Genomic DNA, 20,123 nt, shown 5'->3' on the forward strand with positions numbered 1-20,123 from the left:
CGCGCCGTTCGGAAGCACGTTTGCAGAGTGGTGCCGCAAGGTAGAATCTCTTCCGAATCGTCGTGCGGCGCACATCGCTGATACCTGCTAGGATGTCATCAACCAGCGCTTATTGTCTGAACTACTCTTCTCTCTTCATGTTTCTTAACGTGGAAATCTAAATTTCTTGAATGAGGAAAGAAGGAGGGCCTCGTCTTTTATATCTGTAGTGCATAAACTTAAAGGTTTTCTCCGAATACGTTCCAGTTTTCCGTGACATTTTGTACAACAGTCGCACAGTACTGATACATAATAATCCAATCTGGAATACGCTCGATGAGTGCGTCGGGGGAAAGGTCGGTCCTGTGTATAAGGCGTGTGACGTGGTGTTGTGTGGCTGTTTTGGACTGCGTGGGGTCAATTAAGTGACGGAAGAGTTGCCAACTGCGTTTGGAGGACAGATTGCCAGCCATACTTTCGCAAATCTGTTCCCAGTTGGATCGGCAGAGCTCCTCAGAGTGCTCAGTAATTTGTGTTTGCAGACGGCTAGCCGCTTTTTAAGGGTCCGATTGAGCTTTTGCCCTTTCCAGCGCTCTAGGATGCCATGGTGGGCCTCCCATAGGTGGGCCAGGCGAGTGTCGAGGGTGGGCGTATGTGGTGTGGTGTGAAGCGTTCGAGTATGTGCGGAGACATCGTTCATGAGTGATACCACCCACTGGTCGATGTCTGTAATGGGGGCGTCAGGAAGGGCGCCCGTGCGACGCGGACCGCATCCCAATTGGTGAGTTTGTGTGTTAGTTGAAGGGTCGTTCTTTTTTTTGTACGGTACTGCGTACTATTGTTAGCGCAAAAATAAGAGACAATCACAAGAAAGGTGGACAAGACAAAGCGTTGTCTTGTCCACCTTTCTTGTGATTGTCTCCTATTTTTGCGCTAACATTTGTACATAGAACTATGGACCAACTAGCCCCGCAACAAGTGTTACTTGAGTACGCTACTGTAACGGAGAGGATGTAATGATCGCTCCCTAATGTGTGATGTGTTGTGTTCCACGTAATGCCCGCAAGGTTGCGACTCAGTGTCAAGTCCGTGCTGGTGTCCGCGCTGACACTTTTGCCAATTCTCGTGGGAGTGTTAAAGATGTTGTGTATTGTGAGGCGGAGTTGTTGTACCAAGGACGAGAGTCGCCTTCCTCATCCCGTGGTGGTGCGGTAACCCCAGTCAGTGTGCTGAATGTTGAAGTCCACTCCGATAATCATTGGATGCTTGACTGCAATACGATGGAGATCGCGCAGTAGCGTTTCCAATGAAGCCATCGGATGAGACGGTGTGTGATATATATTTGGAATAAAAATAGATGGCGTGGAGTGTGCATCTGGTATGATTTCTGTGATCACGTACGGCGTCTCGGAGGTGATCTGATGCGTTTGGTGTGTAATGGAGCGATGTATGAGTGTGGAAGCCCTGGGTATTCTTGCGTCCGAGTGAGCAGATGTGTAGCTGGGAAGTGTTGCAGGGGCATGTGTGTCCTGAAGGAGGAGGATGTGGGGCGTGGGAAGTGTGGGGAGGAGGAGTTGGAGGGGTGCGCGTTTGCCCCGGAAGCGGCGGCAGTTCCATTGCAGAATTGATAAGGAGTTAGGTGCTCGCCCCGCCATACTGTTTCTTGGGGTGTAGTAATGCACTGCTCCGGAATAATTTCGACAACCGGGAGATCGTTAACGTGCACTTAAATCGCACAGCACACGGGTGCATTTTGCGTCTCGCCATCATCGAAACGCGGGCGCCGCGTCAGGCTGATGAATTGAAACAGAAAGGTCTGCTTTATAGGGCACGATAACATTAACGGGTCCCTTCAGCAGCCTGGAGTCTTCTTTGCATTTTACTTCGCAGGCACAAACACTTTTTTTTTGGTTTGCTTTTTTTACACGATAGCGTCTTCAGCTCTTCGGTTTCGATTCCCATCTCACCCTAGTTTTCTTTTCAGCGAAGTTCATTTACTTTCCATTCTAATATGTCATAATGACGCGTGAGTCCTTTTTACGACTTTCTAATTGCACTCCAAAGATATATGAGACAGATACTGCGCCATTTCCTTTCCCCCAAAAACCAATTATTATTATTCACTTATCGACCAAGGGGAATTTGCTTTTCACCCTGGTGATACGAAGTTCGTACTTACGACCCCGGCGTTGCCGCCGCATGTGCTCCGTAACGTTATCGCGTTAAAAACTCCGTACTTTGCAGAGACCAGTCGCGTCCTGACAATTCTTCGCGCCTGGAAAGTTCCGCGCTCAGCAAATGGACTGCTACACGCAGTGCAGCTTGAGGCTCGTGCGTGTACTGTTTCTCGTCTTGCGTGTCCCCAGTGATGCAGAAAAACAAAGGGAGGTGATGGTGACACAATGAAATAATTAAAGGTTTGCACAAATACGTAGCGGGGGAATGCACCGGGGCAGTTCGGTCCGCCGGAATCGCTTTCAGGGAGGTGAAAACCAGTAGAAAGCTATTAATTTCTATTAACGTTGGCGGGACGGATGGTGGAATTTGATTGATTGATAAACCTTACTGACTGAAACGGGGGTAAGTGGTAGTGGGTCAGGAAGATGTTGGTGAGAGAGTAGTGGTCGGCATTCCTTGCTCCAGGAGTTCGTTGGCCTCAGCGGCGGCTCTGGCTCGCTCTACCAGCGTGAGCTGACGTTACGGCCCCAAGTCGGCTATAGAAGGTCCTCGCACAGCTCTATACTGAAGCTATCTATGTCGGACATTAAGGGCTCGCCCTGCATCCCCATGTGTGCTATAACATAGCGGTGTTTCCCCACCAGGCACATTCGCTGCAGTATGCTGTGGGCCATGTACTCTCTGTGGGTACGTGTCGGTTTGCATGCGCCTAAGTGTTGCTCTCGGCTTAGGCTGTCACAAGGCAGTGCCTACTTCCTGCGCCGCTCCTTACACGAGCGATTGTTTCTGGTGCGGAGCAATTAGAAGAGCGCGGCTCAGGGCGACGACCCGTGTCCTGCATCATCGTCGAGAATAGGTACAAGGACGAAAAGCGTATAGCGTGAATGTGCGAGGCACATTATATGACGGCTTCGTTCCGGAAACAATGGTTTCCTGAGTGGCGCGCCTTCCTTAACTATTTTTGTTCGACAGGCGGCGCAAAGCAATTTTTTTTTTGTGGTGTTCCTACATATGGCCCAGCAGGGCGTATACAAGAGCACTGTATTTTAAAGACACGCCGCGCGTGGTGTTTTGTTGCCTGAATATGCGGCGCTTACGGGGAAAATGAGTCTTAAGCGTAGCTCTATTGATGTGTCGGCAGTCGGCGCTGGTCGAATGCTTCGTCATCTTCGCCTTGTGCCACGCAGAATTCAAAGGTGACGCTTTCCTCCCTCGTTTTATTTGCAGCCCCCACCTTCCTGGAATGGAAGCGTACCGGCGGGCGAGCATCACTGGACTGCGCAACGCGGATTGCGCCAAGACATTTTCCAGCTGTGCCGAATCACTCGGACTGCGCTTTCTCAAGGTTTTCGGGCTGAGAGCATAACTTAGAGATGCATTCAGGCTGTCTCCTCGCAGCGTCGTCACCGGGAAAGTAGTGCAAATGCAGGGTGCAAAAGAGGCCACCGCTGGCCTATAAAAGAAAAAAAAAGAAGCTCGACGAACGGAGACTCTTAGCGCCTCATATTTGAAAGCAGAGAACACAAGCATGCGACGCATTCAGCCCAAATACTCAAGGTGGAGTGAACGAACTACTCCTGTGGACACACATGAGCAGGCACCTGCAGTGCCAAGCTAAAGCAGGGGCCAGTTAGTTCTGTATTATGGTTTACTGCTGCTACACAACACTACAAACGATGGAACAAAGAAACAGACATCTACGCAGAAGGCATGAACACACAACTGTTTAATACTCATGCAAAACTTGATTTCTGTGTATCCAGTTATTTCGTCATGATGACACACGGAACGTCCCACTACTACCCGCTCACTAACACACGTCTCAGGATCTGCTTAGAAGACTGCGTAAGCCTCCCTAATCTCTTTCTATCCTTTCATTTCCGTGTTCTTTTATACTCATCTGCGATGGCTATCAACTGACGTTTTTATTTCAGAAGGCAGGAATATAGAGACTTTGGACGGTGACAACAAAGATACAAATACAATCGTGACTGGCACAACTCATCATACGAATGCGAGAGGGAAGGCAGGGGCTCTGCTCGGCTGCTAATAAGATCCGGGATCCTTGAGGTTGAAGGAGGAACAACAAATGAGTGAAACCAAAAAATAAAAAAATAAAAAGCAAGGGCCAACAAAAAAGGTTACAAACATCGACAACAATAATTGTGTGGCTTAGCGCGTGCCAATGAAATGGTTGTTAAGTAACGTGATTTCCTTAAGGAACAGGGTCAGGTATGGTGCGCTGAAACAGGCTTGATTTTTTACGTGGATGAAGGCTGCAAAATTTCGCGTGCGCGCTAGTCGAGATATTTTTTTAAGATGCGTGTTAAGTTAACCAATGGATAAGTTTTGGCAGTTGGAACAGTGAATAGCAAGGTTACAACCTGTTGTAGATCCGAGAGAACTGCGGTGCTTGTGCAGCTTGTCATTAGTGCGCCTTCCGGTTTGCCCACATACGATTTTCCACAAGACAACGGAATTTCATTTATAACATTCGTTTTACACTGGACAAATCTTAGCCTGTGGTTTATGCCGTATGCTACAACTGGATGTTTGTCTGTGTTAACCGGTTTACAAAGCTTCGCGAGCTTATTAGGTGCCGAGAATAACAGACGTACGCCTACCCTTCTTGCTGTTTTCTTGAGTCTGTGCGAGAAGGCATGCAAATATGTGATTACAGCAGTTCGTGAACGCTCGAGGGCTTGGCGCTATTTGCTGGGGTGTTGGTGACAGTCATTTAGCAGTTTTTCACTCAGATTCCGCAGGAGAACTTCGGGAAATCCTGCGGATGCAAGTCGGCTTACTTACGAGAAGTGCTCGGAGAAACCTGGTGTAGGCATGAGTGGCAGAGTGCATTCTTCATGGCAGAAATGGCCATGGCTCGCTTCATATGTTTGGAGTGCGCAGAGGAGAATGGGATAAGGCTTTCCCGAGAGCAGCGCATGTGGCACCAGCAAGCATGGTTTTGTGAGAAGGTTAGCAGCGAATTCAAGAATCTGAGCTGGTTATCAACATGAATTTCCCTGGTTAAAGTGAGGCATTCCTTGCAGAAAGAAAAGAGGGCACTTATGTCCTGGATTACTTTCGAGGTGCTGCCTGATGTGCTTCTGACGTTAACGAGGTAGTCATTGACATACCTGGAGATACAGGATGCTGCTATGGTCTGCAAGGTAGCTTCAAGGGTCCTGTTGTTGCTGGATAAGAGCAGGTTGCTCAGCACAGGTGCCAGGCAGGATCCAGTACGGACACCTTCCCTTTGTATATGCGTTCGTCCATTGAAGTTAACTATAGAGCTCGGGAAATAAATGACAGTAGTTGGATAAACCTGCTGACGTTGATTCCGCTGGTGTTCTGGAACCAGACACTGCCGCTGCAGTCGAAGCGCTCGCTGATGTCTTGCAGCAGGAGGTCATTCGGCAGGTATGTTTCAGTGATTGCACTAAACATACAAATGAGTAATATCAATTGAAGTTTTGTTTCATAATGTCACGTGCTGCGCATGGGCTCTGAGGAATAAAGAAGACGTGCGGCGGCTGGAAGTAGAAGAGGAAGTAGAAGAGAAAGTCAAGTATTCTGCCACCGGCGCACCAGGCTCCTCTCGACCTGCCTTGTAAATATCATTTGTAAATAGAACCTGTAACAGTGTGGTGGAGGTGCTGGATCGATCACCACGGATCCCTCTCGCAACCGCTGTAGCCGACGAATCGCCGGATTGCCACCGTTGCCCGTGCAAATGCCCAATGAAGCCGACGCACGTCCGACCGGCGCCGCAACGCCCGCTTGGCAGCACTACCGTGAGCTGCGGACGTTTTCCGGGAAGGCTGGCGAAGACGTGGATGATTGGCTCACCAATTACAAGCGGGTGAGCAAATACAACGGCTGGGATGCCACTCTTCAGCTGGCCAATGTCGTCTTCTTTCTCGATGGCACCGCGCTAACTTGGTTCGAAAACCATGAGGCATCAATAACAAGTTGGGACCACTTCATGGAAGAGCTCCGCCGCTGCTTCGGGGATACTGTTGCCAAACGAAAATGCGCTGAGCAGTCTTTGCTTCAGAGAGCGCAAGTGCCTGGAGAGACCTGCACGACTTACATAGAAGAGGTCTTGAAGCTGTGCAACGTCGTTAATCCCAGTATGTCCGACGAAGATCGCGTTGGTCATCTCCTCAAGGGCATCGCAGAGGACGTCTACAGCTTTCTTATTAGTAAAGAAAATTTAGACTCGGCCACCGATATCATCAAGCATTGCCGCACCTTTGAAGCTCTAAAACTGCGTCGAATTACTCCCAAGTTCGGTCGCCTGCCTAACGTCACCACCGTCGCCAGCGTGGATTTCCACGAGCCTGTGAATGCGGCGACTCTCCCTGACGTCATTCGTCAAATCGTGCGTGACGAACTCTCCCGGCATCAAGATCTTGCGCGCCGCAGTGAGGTCCCGTATGGGAGCTGTTCTCTGCAGGCGGCTCCCGCCTACCGCTCCTCCCAGGCCATGGTTAACAACATGTCTGCCCAGGCCCCTACCAGCGCTACTAGCATTGATTACAGCGACGCTCCCCGGATCACCCGCCCCGGCCCCAGGGCGCCAGCTCATCCGCGACGCCACCTGCGGCAGCCGGAGTACGATGGTCGTTTCGACACTGGCTACGAGGAGTTTTATCCCGAGTGCCCCCCCGACCCACCACTTTGTTACCGCTGTGGTATGATCGGTCACATCTCTAGATTCTGCCGTCGCCGGGGCCAGTTTTACCGCTCCCAGCGCCAATGGTCGAACCCTCGCCTGAGTTTCAATGCGCCTGTTCATGACCGTGTCTTCACATCGTCTCAGCGCCCATCCAGTTACGCGCCACCACGGAACGACTCCCCTGCCTCTGACCGAAGTCTGACTCCACCTCCGCACCGCTCTCGCCGCTCGCCTTCCCCCCAACGTCGTTCCCCACCGTCCCCGGGAAACTAGCGTGTGCGGCCGATTGAGGTGCGGTCGCCGGATCATCGATAGTGCCAATTCCTCTGCCCATTGTTATGTTAAGGAACCGCCTTGAAGTCTTAGTGGACGGTATTTGCGTCATGGCCTTAGTGGACACTGGTGCCACGGTGTCAGTGATGAGTTCAACTTTCAAGAACCGTCTGGGTCGTAAAATAATGTTCGCTTGGGATCGTGCTGTTATATTCCGGGGTGTAGGGGGAGAATCATTGGTTCCGATTGGTATTTGTTTTGTGAATGTAGTGATCGCTGGCCACATGTTCCGAACTGAATTCACGGTGCTCCCTCGTTCTACGCATGACATCATCCTCAGTATTGACTTTTTGCACCAGTGCGGCGCTACTCTCGACTTCCGCAGTGGTGGCATATCGTTAAGTCCTGGCCTTCGGTCAGCTCTCATAGAAGACTCGCCAGTGGTTGCCCAAGTGTTTTCTGTCTCTGAAGATACCGTCGTTCCAGCAATGTCTGCCATATTCGTTCCCGTTGTGTCCTCGAGCACGATTTCTGATGCCTTCGATGCTGTGGTGGAACCTTGTTCCCTTAACTGTGCAAAGAAAAGTGTGCTAGTACCCCGCAGCGTCGTCCATGTGACCAAGGGCCATGCCACTCTTTGGACTGTCAATCATTCCAACGAACCTGCAGTATTGCCATGTGGTTTAAAACTTGCTGGCTTTGAAGAACGTTTTTCTGTACCAGTTGCCGCGATCACTGACAACGTGTCTCGTCCAACTAGACGCCGCGATCTGAGGGACTCTCAATTCCTAGCCATGGTTAACAAATCCCTACCCACTAGCGACCGCCAGGTACTAGTGGCCGTTCTTATGAAGCATGCGGACGTGTTTGACTTTGGTCGCGACCAACCACCGCCGATTCCAGCTTCCCGTATCCATCACATGATCAATACTGGATCTGCACAGCCGATTCGCCAGAAGCCATACCGCGTCTCGCCTTCCGAACGTCAGATAATCGATGAACAAGTCCGTGACATGTTGCACCGCGGCATCATTCAGGAATCTTCAAGCCCGTGGGCTGCTCCAGTGATCCTTGTCAAAAAGAAAGATGGCACATGGCGATTTTGTGTCGACTACCGCCGGCCTAACACTGTCACAAAGAAGGATGTTTACCCGCTCCCGCGCGTTGATGATGCCATTGACTGCCTCCACTCAGCCTCCTACTTTTCCTCGGTGGATCTACGGTCCGGGTACTGGCAGATCCCGATGCACCCGCAAGACAAAAAGAAGACAGCATTCGTGACACCTGACGGGTTGTATGAATTTAATGCTATGCCTTTCGGCCTTTGCAACGCTCCTGCCACTTTTGAACGATTTATGGATACGCTTTTACGTGGCCTGAAGTGGCAAGTTTGCATGTGTTATCTGGACGATGTTGTTATTTTTGGTAGGACCTTCGCCGAACATAACAGCCGCTTAGCCATTGTCCTAGACTGCATAGAGAGAGCGGGCCTCGTGCTGAACTCGAAGAAGTGTCGCTTCGGTGAACGCCAAATTACTGTGCTTGGTCATCTCGTTGACAAGGATGGCCTCAGACCCGACCCGCAGAAGGTTGAAGCTGTAAGCAGTGTCAAAGAACCCAAATCAGTGAAAGAGCTCAGGAGTTTCCTAGGACTTTGCTCATATTTTCGGCGTTTCGTTCCCAAGTTTTCTGATTTAGCCTACCCGCTTACAAGTCTCCTGCAGAAAGACACCCCTTTCCACTGGACTCCCGAATGCGACTCCGCGTTTCGGCAGCTCAAGTTTCTCCTCACCTCGCAGCCAATATTGCGTCATTTCTGCCCGACAGCACCGACTGAACTCCACACTGACGCCAGCGGCATCGGCGTGGGTGCTGTGCTTATCCAACGCCATGAGGGCAATCAACACGTTGTCGCTTATGCAAGTCGCACCCTCAGCAAGTCGGAACGCAATTACACTGTAACAGAGCAAGAGTGTCTCGCCGTTGTTTTCGGCGTACAACGGTTTCGTTCGTACCTTTATGGACGTGCTTTTACAGTCGTCACAGACCATCACTCTCTGTGCTGGCTCGTCAATCTACGCGACCCCTGCGGTCGGTTGGCCCGCTGGGCGTTACGCCTCCAAGAGTTTAACTTCAAAGTGTCTTACAAAAGTGGCCGCCAACACGCCGACGCAGATTGCCTCTCGCGGCTGCCGCTCACGGTTACTACTTCCGATGATGAAAACTTCGATGACTATCTCGCTGCCGTTTCCCAAGAGTTTCCAGATCTTGGCACTTTCCAGATGGAACAACGCAAGGATCAGCACTTGGCGCCGCTTTTTGCCGAAGCCCGTGACCCGACATCCGCAAGCCCTTTCTGCGTTCGCGACGGTTTACTCTACAGAACGAATTACTCGCCTGGAGGTGCGCGCTTTCTCCTCGTCGTTCCGGCTACTCTGTACTCCACTGTTCTGCAGGCAATGCACGATGACGTCACGGCTGGGCACTTGGGGTTTGCCAGGACCCTTAACCGCATCAAAGAACGTTTTTACTGGCCAAAAATGCGTCACATGGTTCAGCGCTACGTGGCCACCTGCGTGCAGTGTCAGCGGTTCAAGCTTCCCACGACTTCTCCGCCTGGACGCCTGCATCCTTTGCCACCTCCAAGCACGCCATATGAACAAGTTGGACTCGATCTGCTCGGCCCGTTTCCCCGCTCGTCCAACGGTAACCGCTGGATTATAGTGTGCGTTGATCACCACACCCGTTACTGTGAGACCGCCGCCCTACCTTGCGCCACCGCTGCTGAGGTCTCGCTCTTCCTTCTTCGTGCTGTCATCCTCCTGCATGGACCTCCTCGAGTTGTTATCAGTGACCGCGGTCGCCAGTTTACGGCAGACGTTGTGGAAGAGCTTCTGCGTCTTAGTTCATGCCATTTTCGCCACTCGACGCCGTACCACCCCCAGACTAATGGACTGGTTGAACGTACCAATCGGACACTCACGACCATGCTGGCCATGTATATCGATTCCCGCCATAAGAACTGGGACGACGTGCTACCCTTCATTACATACGCCTATAACACGTCGAGGCATGAAATAACTGGTTACAGCCCATTCTTCCTTCTTTATGCCCGTCCGCCTCGAAGCTCCCTCGACAGCATCTTACCTTTCTCTCTCGACACCGAGCCTTCTATTGCCAACACTCTATGTCGCGCTGAAGAAGCCCGTCGGATTGCCCGGATACGCACCTTGGCATCACAGCATCGCTCTAAGCAGCGTTATGACCGCCGGCGCAAGGATGTCTCCTACCTGCCCGGTGACGTTGTATGGTTGTGGACGCCCCTACGCAAGCGTGGCTTATCAGAAGAGCTGCTATCCCACTACACAGGCCCGTTCATCGTTGTTGCTCGCCTCAATGACCTCAACTATGTCATCTCTCCCCAATCAACGCAAGGACGCCGCTCAAGGACAACCCAGGTCGTGCATGTCGCACGGCTGAAGCCATTCCACTCTCGGGACCCCGATTGATTGACTGGCCCAGAGGGCTTCGTCTGCGAACGGGGAAATGTCACGTGCAGCGCATGGGCTCTGAGGAATAAAGAAGACGTGCGGCGGCTGGAAGTAGAAGAGGAAGTAGAAGAGAAAGTCAAGTATTCTGCCGCCGGCGCACCAGGCTCCTCTCGACCTGCCTTGTAAATATTATTTGTAAATAGAACCTGTAACAATATAAAGCTGAAATTTATTAGACATTTAGATGCGTCGCGACACAAAAAGAGAAATGAAATTTTACTACAGGAAGGTGATAAAACCTCGATGCTCTGAAACGCATAACCCAGTGACAGTTTCTGACGACCTGAGCGTCTATACCGTCAGGAAACAAAGCGCGGTCAAACTGTGAAAACGGTCATACTATTGCGAGCAAACAATGTACCATCAAAGCCAAATAAGATGCGAAAAATTAATATGAATTAGCTCAGCTAATCCAGGATATAGAAAGCGAAAGATGTTGCCGTTCACTGTGTTCATTGGCGTTGGCGTTGACAATGTTCAAGACGGCGATGGCTTTGAGGAAAGGAAGGGCGCATAAGTGGCTCCCTGGATATGCGGACGCCTTATTCGGGCTTTGATACATGTGGCAGTGATGAGAGAGAGATGTGGCCTGAATGCATTAGCGCTGACAGCGTTGTGGCTGACATGCAGCCCTGCAGCAATAGCTAGGCCGCAGCGTTCATTTGGTGATCAATCTCTCGCGATCAACCATTAACTGCATGCCACCTCTCCCGGGGTGGCAGGGAGGGCGCGCTGCCTATCCAGTGTTCGGAATGGAATCAAAGCAGGCTTTAGCAGTTGGAGACCAACGCCACGTACATGAAAGTGAGATTGAGGTCTCCACTGACCCAGAGAGCCGGTTGTGCGCTATTCCTTTCTTGGAAATGAACGGCTTTTGCAAAACTGTCAACGCCAATGAACTCGATGAACGCCGTCGGACCACTTGTTTTGTTTGGTTTTTGAGGAAAGGAAATGGCACAGTAATCGTTTCACTTTTCTCTGAGGACACACATATCTCGGTGGAAAGGAAGCGATAAAAGAGGGAGAGAAAGAAGAAAAGAAAACTGAAAATTGAAAGTTGGATTTTTAGGAAAGGCGCGGCGCTGCGCAGCGGCGGTACACCTGTGGCTCGGTGCTACTAGTAGCGCTTGCGCAGTAGTGACTAGGGAGCGAGAGAAGGAGAAATATCCGCGGCGAGCCGCGCGTTGTGACGTCATGTGAGTCCTCGGAGCCCCGCCACGGCGACATCGCAATTTCGCGGCCAGTAAAGCTTTCGCTTCAAAAGATAACTGAAACGCGAGCTCATAAAGGCAGAAGTAGCAGCTCCTAAATTGTAAATTCAAACGCGGTGTTTTACGCTTACGAAAAGCTTTGTCCTACTGAACCAGCTAAGTGACAAAACATTTTACATCATGATACATGTCAAGGCCCACAATGCCAGAACACAGCCCTAGAGCTAGAAAAATTGGTCTTGACAAGACCGATATGTTTTCGATAGAAACAGGCTACAAGGGTTTAAGATTAAGCCTGATTTGCTAAAAATGTCATTTTCTGCAAAACCAATAACTGGAAAAAGTTGCCCAAGGAAGACGTTTCAACAACATCTAATGAATCATTTGCCTGGTTGCTGTAATTTTTTACTTGTTTGTTCTTACAAAATTTTGCGGCAACGTATTTTCTGTGAGTATTTTTTTCCTTCTTTCCCTGCCACTATGTCGTATGATTGTTGTAACTCTCTCCCCCATTGTAATGGCAAACAGGCGCTGTGGGTAATGTGATAAATGAATAAAAAATAAATAACAATTGTTGCAATGCGTGTGTTGTGTTTTGTGACACATAAGCAACTAAGGCTATCATGCGCCGAGCACAATGATAAAAGTCTCTTTTTGTTGTGCTTAATTAACCTAAAGCTTTCTAATTTAGATTTTTTTACGACATCTGTTTCGTTCAAAGACTTAAAGACATAGGACCGAACAACAAGGTGTTCTTTTTTCCTAATAGGATCATTGGGCGGAAAGGAATGTGTTTTACAGTGCGCTAAGGTGTTTTATCTTAGTTTCTAATTTCGTGCCCGAGTATAACTTACGGTTTGCTGAGAGTTTATCTCCGCATACTGCGGATAGGTGTTGTCTTGTTTTTTTTGTTTAGTAAGAAATTATGGATCATATGTGTGCGTCCGTTGCGAACACAGCATAAAACTGCTTCATTAAAATCGGCTTATGCTTACATGATTTCCATTCTCCCACGAAGGGCTTTACAACGTGGAGTTGTTTAATTCATTATTCCAAGTTGTCTGCCATTTATGCTTTAATTTACAGTACAATAATATATGCAATCTCTATGCGGCACGCTGACTGTCTTGATTTCAACATGCTGGCTTGTGCAGCATATAAGTCGGCTCTCTCGTTACCGTCTATATCAACTTGGCTCGGGTCCCAGCAGAATTATATAATGTTGCCATTTAGTGGCGACGGCGGTCCGGCAGTCACGAAAGCTGCGCGATTGAATGACTCGGAGGCGGCAATAGCAACAAGCGTGCTCGGCGGTCGCCGAACAGAATCCCAAGCGCTTTCGGCCGCTTTCAGTATAAAGCTGACAAGCAACCTAAGAAATATGAGCATGAAAGAACATTGCGCATTGCCGCGATCAATCGTGATAAGCCCGGTCTCATCTAGCGGCATGTTCAAACAAACTGGTAAAGCCGCGCTCCAGCCGCTTTCAGCGTGAACAAAAAAACAGTACAAAGATTCCCGGTATTAATCCCTCTCGAAGAAGAATCTACCCGGTGCGTTAAACCAACAAAAACCATCAAACATTTTATTCTGCGCCTGCTATCGTTCACCATCTGCGCCCACTGGATTCTGTCGTGACCTTCATGACGCTTTTAATACAATTTATACTAGTTTTAGAAATATTCCAGTTTATTTGTTTGCAGATTTCAATTTTCCGGATACCGACTGGTCGTGCCCAGGTATCGCAAATAACGGGTCGTCCAAGTCATCAAATTTTTCATTGTTTTCTTCCAATTTTTCATTATTTTGAGGTAATTGCTGAACCAACAAAAATTACATCTTCAACTTCCTACTTATTGGAGCTGTTTTTAACCACCGCTCCTGATTTTATTTAGAGTGTTCGTTAGAATAGATTAAGTGAATAGAACAAGTAACCATTTACTGTTGCACATTACACTGACCTCCTCAGTACCTGTATCCCGTAACAAAAAGGAAGTGGTCTGCAATTACACTAGGGTTAATTTCTCTGCAATCAATCAGGCTCTTTAAATTTTTCTGGACCATTTTCTTCATAAATTTCAAGAGCGATCAGTAAATGAGTTGAGTATTGTTTAAAAGCAAACTTCATGAGTTCATTTATCTTCACATTCCTCGTAAAACTATTGTGACGAACCGACACGCACCATGGTACAACCAGACGCTAAAACGCCTTGCGAACAAAAAGAGGAGGCTGTTTTCTTGCGAAAACGCAAATCGCGAAAAGAAACAGTCAGAACTTATAAAAACGTCTTGAAAGAAGCGAAACAAAGTTTTGTAAATTTCACACCGCCTTGGCATTTCTCAAATATTGCAAAAAAAGAAGAAATTGGAGCATTATAAGTATACAAGACCATACGGCAATATCACCGGTTGATTCTGAGTCTAACCCAATCTCTATCAGTAACTGCGTTAACATTCTGAATCTGACCTTTGCTGAAGTGTTTTCACGCGACCATGATTCCCCTGTTCCTATTTACAACAGTGAGTCTAATTTCCCATGGATCCTATTACATTATGCCATTATTGACTATAATTGACCGATTAAAACTGTCCTTATCTTATTGACACGATAATATCAATACCAAATCACTGCGACCTATTCTGCAATCATGTCATCTAAGATATTAGAACAGTCACTACTGCTTGGGATATTGTTTGACGACTGGAGGACAGTCACCGTAGTTCCACTCCACAAATCAGGCGACAAGCATGCGGCAAACAACTATCATGCAATATCTTTAACGTGTATATCTTGGAGCATTATAAGTATACAAGACCATACGGCAATATCACCGGTTGATTCTGAGTCTAACCCAATCTCTATCAGTAACTGCGTTAACATTCTGAATCTGACCTTTGCTGAAGTGTTTTCACGCGACCATGATTCCCCTGTTCCTATTTACAACAGTGAGTCTAATTTCCCATGGATCCTATTACATTATGCCATTATTGACTATAATTGACCGATTAAAACTGTCCTTATCTTATTGACACGATAATATCAATACCAAATCACTGCGACCTATTCTGCAATCATGTCATCTAAGATATTAGAACAGTCACTACTGCTTGGGATATTGTTTGACGACTGGAGGACAGTCACCGTAGTTCCACCCCACAAATCAGGCGACAAGCATGCGGCAAACAACTATCATGCAATATCTTTAACGTGTATATCTTGGAGCATTATAAGTATACAAGACCATACGGCAATATCACCGGTTGATTCTGAGTCTAACCCAATCTCTATCAGTAACTGCGTTAACATTCTGAATCTGACCTTTGCTGAAGTGTTTTCACGCGACCATGATTCCCCTGTTCCTATTTACAACAGTGAGTCTAATTTCCCATGGATCATATTACATTATGCCATTATTGACTATAATTGACCGATTAAAACTGTCCTTATCTTATTGACACGATAATATCAATACCAAATCACTGCGACCTATTCTGCAATCATGTCATCTAAGATATTAGAACAGTCACTACTGCTTGGGATATTGTTTGACGACTGGAGGACAGTCACCGTAGTTCCACTCCACAAATCAGGCGACAAGCATGCGGCAAACAACTATCATGCAATATCTTTAACGTGTATATCTTTGAAAGTCATGGAACACGTCATTTTTTCACACCCTACAAGCTTTGTAGAATCTACGTTATTTTTTTTCTACCTTTTCAACATGGTTTCAGAAAATAATTTTCATGTGAAACACAGTGGCATTCGCAAATGATATCCATTCTTCACTTTACAGTGGGTTTGAAATTGATTGCATATATTTAAATTTTCATCGTGTTTTCGACAAAGTGTCTCGCAGGCTCCTTCTTTACAAACTGCGTAAGCGTAATATTGAACAAAGCATACTGAAATGAATTTATTGCTTTTTAACTAATCGCACCCAATTTGTTCGGGCTAATGACTACCTGTTTATGTTACTTCAGGTTCCCCACAGGGATCGGTGCTTGGTCCTCTATTATTTCTAATCTACATCAACGACCTGCCTAATAATCTGAAATCATCAGTCAGACTTATTTGATTGTGTCATATATCGGTCAATAAGAACTACAAGCGATATCAGTGCACTTCAAGCTTATCTTGATGCTGTTTCTGACTGGTGCTCTGCAAGGAATACGACATTCAAGGCGACTGAATGTAAAACGATGCGGTTTTCTTGTCGCGGAATTTTTTGTCCTATTTCATATAACCTTAATGAGGCCTCATTAAGATCAGTAAAATTATAGAAGTACCTTGGCATTGCTGTCGCATCAAACTTAACTTGGAAAGAACGCGTTATTTAAATTGGCCGCCGCGTGGCTCAATGGTTATGGTGCTTGGCTGCTGACCTGAAAGACGCAGGTTCGATCCAAACCGCGGCGGATGAATTTTGATGGAGGCGAAATTCTAGAGGCCCTTGTGCTGTGCGATGTCAGCGCACGTTAAAGAACTCCAGGTGGTCGAAATTTCCGGAGCTCTTCACTACGGCATCAAATAAACAAGCGAACAAACAAACAATTATTTCCATTATTGCAAACGTTAACCACATGCAATGCTATATTAAACGTAATTTTTCTATGCCGCCGTCATCTGTGAAGCTACTACTTTACAAATCACTCGTCCGTTCTGAACTGGAATACGCTGAGTACAGGAATACGCTGAATGGAATCCTCACACAGATTTATTAAGCAATGCTCTAGAATCAGTTCAGAATCGCGCCGCACATTTCATTCCCGTGACTATGGTCGTTTGTCAAGCGTAACAGTCATGGAAGACACATTATCACTAGAACTTATGTCGCTACGCCGAAAAATCTCCCATTTATGTCTTTTCCACACTAATTCAACTTATCAATGTGATTCAATTTATCACACTAATTCAACCATGAAAAATGCACTTATCACGCCACCGGCACCAATCTCATCGCGTGTCGATAACCCCTCTGAAGTAGGAATACCTCGTTTTCGAACTGCGTCTTAACAATGTTCTTGTATACCTAAATCTTCATAGGAGTGGAAATACCTGCTTAGAGCACTGGTGCTTGCCGACAGTGTCGAGGAATTCAAAAGAAACCTATGTGTGTATTTCAATTCCGCTTGATTTCTTTTAGCCAAATGTTCTTGCAGGTCAAGTTGTGAACTTTTGCATACCAGGGGTTATGTTCTGCGCTGTGCGCCACTTCATATTGCTTCATCTCTTGCTTTATTGAGTGCTGCAGCCTTTATGTATATCTTGAGCGTCTTTGCTTTTTAGGTTGCTGATTCCGCCCTTTCCGCCCTGCCCGGTGTTTCTGGCATCACATGATTTGCTACTCACGCGTGCATTTTTGTTCTGCTTGTATTGTTATAATTTTATTGTGTAATCTATGTATTTTACAATCTCATTTCGCTTCATAACCGTTAATGTTATGTACCCCTGTTTTCCCTCCCCCTCCCTTTATTTTGTTTGCCAAGCCCCACTCTCCTCTTTAATGCCCGCCGGGCCAAGAGGGTAACTGAAATAAATAAATAAATAAGTAACGTGACCAGAAAAATACACGAACAGTACAAAATGAACACTGAGAATGGAAGCACAGTGTCTTTACCCTGTATAATACGGCTACAGCTTTTTTCCGTCGCCCCCTTTGTTCATCTCGGAGAGAAAATAAAATTGACTTGACTTAATCAGACGACAAGGGCAACTTTTGGTCATGCATGGCGTTGCTGGGATGCTGTCATTCCATCTGGGATGACTGTCCAGCTCACCTAGCCGACGAAGAACCTTGCACGGGTCAAAATAGGCGCGCAAAAGTTTCTCGCTCAACCTGCGGCGGCGAATGGGCGTTCAAATCCATACTCGCTCTCGTGGCTTGTATTCCGTATTGCGTCTTCGTGGGTTGCTTGCCTTTCCGCTGCTCGTCTTCGATCCGGATTAGGGCAAGTCACCGGGCTTCTTCTGCGCGCTGAAGGTAGGCAGCGGCGCCGAGGTCCATTGGTGACGCTTGGGAGCTCGACGTCGAGCGTGGTGCTTGCCTCCCAGCAATGGATGAACCGAAAAGGCGTCATCTGGGTGGTCTCCCGCGCAGCGGTTTTGTGCACAAAGACGCTGTAGGAGATGCCTGCATTCCAGGTTATATGTTCGGCGTCCGCAGATATGGGGAGCATGCCAGCGATAGTTTTGAACACACGCTCTGTAAGTCCGTTTGTCTGCGGATGGTGCGACTTTTTTCAGATAGCTTTTGTGCCTGTAGTTCAGTATGGCTTGCGTAAACTCGGCAGCAAATGCTTTTCTCCTATCCCTGATGAGAAATTGTGGTACGCTGTGGCCCATAAGGATTTGCACGACGAAAAATTTTTCCGGCTTCCGTTGCAGTACCACTCGACAGAGATTTTGCTTCGGCATAGCGGGTCATGCAGTCAGTCGCCACAATGATCCATCTGTTGCCCGATGTTGACGTTTGGAATGGGCGAGTAGATCCATTCCAATTTGTTTTAACTTCTAAGGGCTTACTCGGTGGTGGTAAGGGCTTCTCTATTCCAGCTAGCCTGATCGGTAGCATCTTTCATCGTTGGCATTCAACGCATGTTCTGATGTTCGTGTGACGTCGGCAGACAGTGGTGGCCAGTAGGATATATATATGGCACCAAATTACGCCAACATATTTATGAACAAAATTGAATCAGACTTCCTTTCCCCATATCCAACCAAACCGGCTTTATACGAACGTATTCTTGATGACATATTCATAATTTGGACAGGAACAGAGGAAGAACTAATTCAGTTTATCGCCTTATTCAGCAACATACATCCAAATATCTCTTTCACACACATGTACTCAACTAATAGCATTAACTTTCTTGATGTGCATTTTCGTGTTGACCGGGGTGCATTAATCACTAGCGTTTTTAAAAAACCCACAAGCAGACAACAGTATCTTCATTTAAACAGTTGCCACCCACGCCATTGCAAAACTTCAATTCCATACTCACAGGCTATCCGATTCAAACGCATTTGCTCTCGATCAGAAGATTTTCAAAAAATGCTAAACACATGGGCGAAATTCTAAAGAAACAGCGCTACCCGTCTTCAATCATCAACGATGTCATTAAAAGGGCTCAAGTTACTAACCGTAATCACGTCCCTGCGGAATCCCCGCCAACACCGCATCGCTTTAATCTTGTACTGACGTTCACAGACAACCTTCCGATTATTAACAAAATCCTTAGAAAACACTTCAATATCATAGAACAAAGTGAGTGGCTGTCAAATATTTTTCCAATGGTCCTCCAGGTAACATACAGAATGCCAAAAAATTTACAAAGCCACCTTGTGCACTCAACGATTAATAAACCGAGGCCGGTGGGTTGCACACCGTGCGGAAAGAGCAGATGCCAAGTTTGCAAACACATGCAAACCACAGCACTGGCTAAAAGTACCCATTCAGATTTCAAACATGTTATCCGAGAGGACTTAAACAGCGATTCCAGTAATTTTGTTTACATGCTCGAGTGTGGCGAATGTCAGATGCAATATATTGGCCAAATAGACAATTCCTTCCGATGAAGATTAATTAACTACCGCTCACATACTCAAACTCTCCCTGGCCTCCCACTTTCGAGACAACTCCGCGAAAAAGGCCACGAGTTTCATTAACTCAAAGTAACGAAGTAAAGCACCCTATCGTCTCTTCCGATGGCAGAAACCAAACAAAATTTCAACCCTAATAGACAAAGTACCACCACTGACTGAGTCGTCTGAGTCATACCCCTGTAGCATGTCAGTTTCGGCTAGTTGTTTCCATCTGCCGTTCAACTCATTCTTTGGTCCCGCGAGGGCCACATGTCCCCTTCTCTTCTTTTTTTTGTCATTATATATATATTTTTAATTTTTGAAATTTCTCTGTGCAATATTCTTTTTTTGCATTCCTGTCAACAAGCCTTTCCATCTGGTCCTCCTACGGGAAGCTCATCTGGTTTTGCGGCTCGCGTGTCCCCATGTGGAGCCACTTTAGGCGGTCTCAACCTGTTCCGCCTCGTCCGCACGGGGCCACACATACACGGCCAGAGGCGTACCGACGGCGGACACATCCCTTTCATTTCATTTTATTATCTTAAAGGCCCCAAAAGAAGGGTGTTAAATAAGGGGTGGCAACAATTCTTCTTTTGTTAAGCCCCGCCACTTTTTTTCTTCTTTGCTTTTCCCTTTTTCTCTGCTTTTGTTTCTCTCTCTCTGTT

Source organism: Amblyomma americanum, unplaced genomic scaffold (genome assembly GCF_052857255.1).
Source record: "Amblyomma americanum isolate KBUSLIRL-KWMA unplaced genomic scaffold, ASM5285725v1 scaffold_38, whole genome shotgun sequence".
Classification (NCBI taxonomy): Eukaryota; Metazoa; Arthropoda; class Arachnida; order Ixodida; family Ixodidae; genus Amblyomma; species Amblyomma americanum.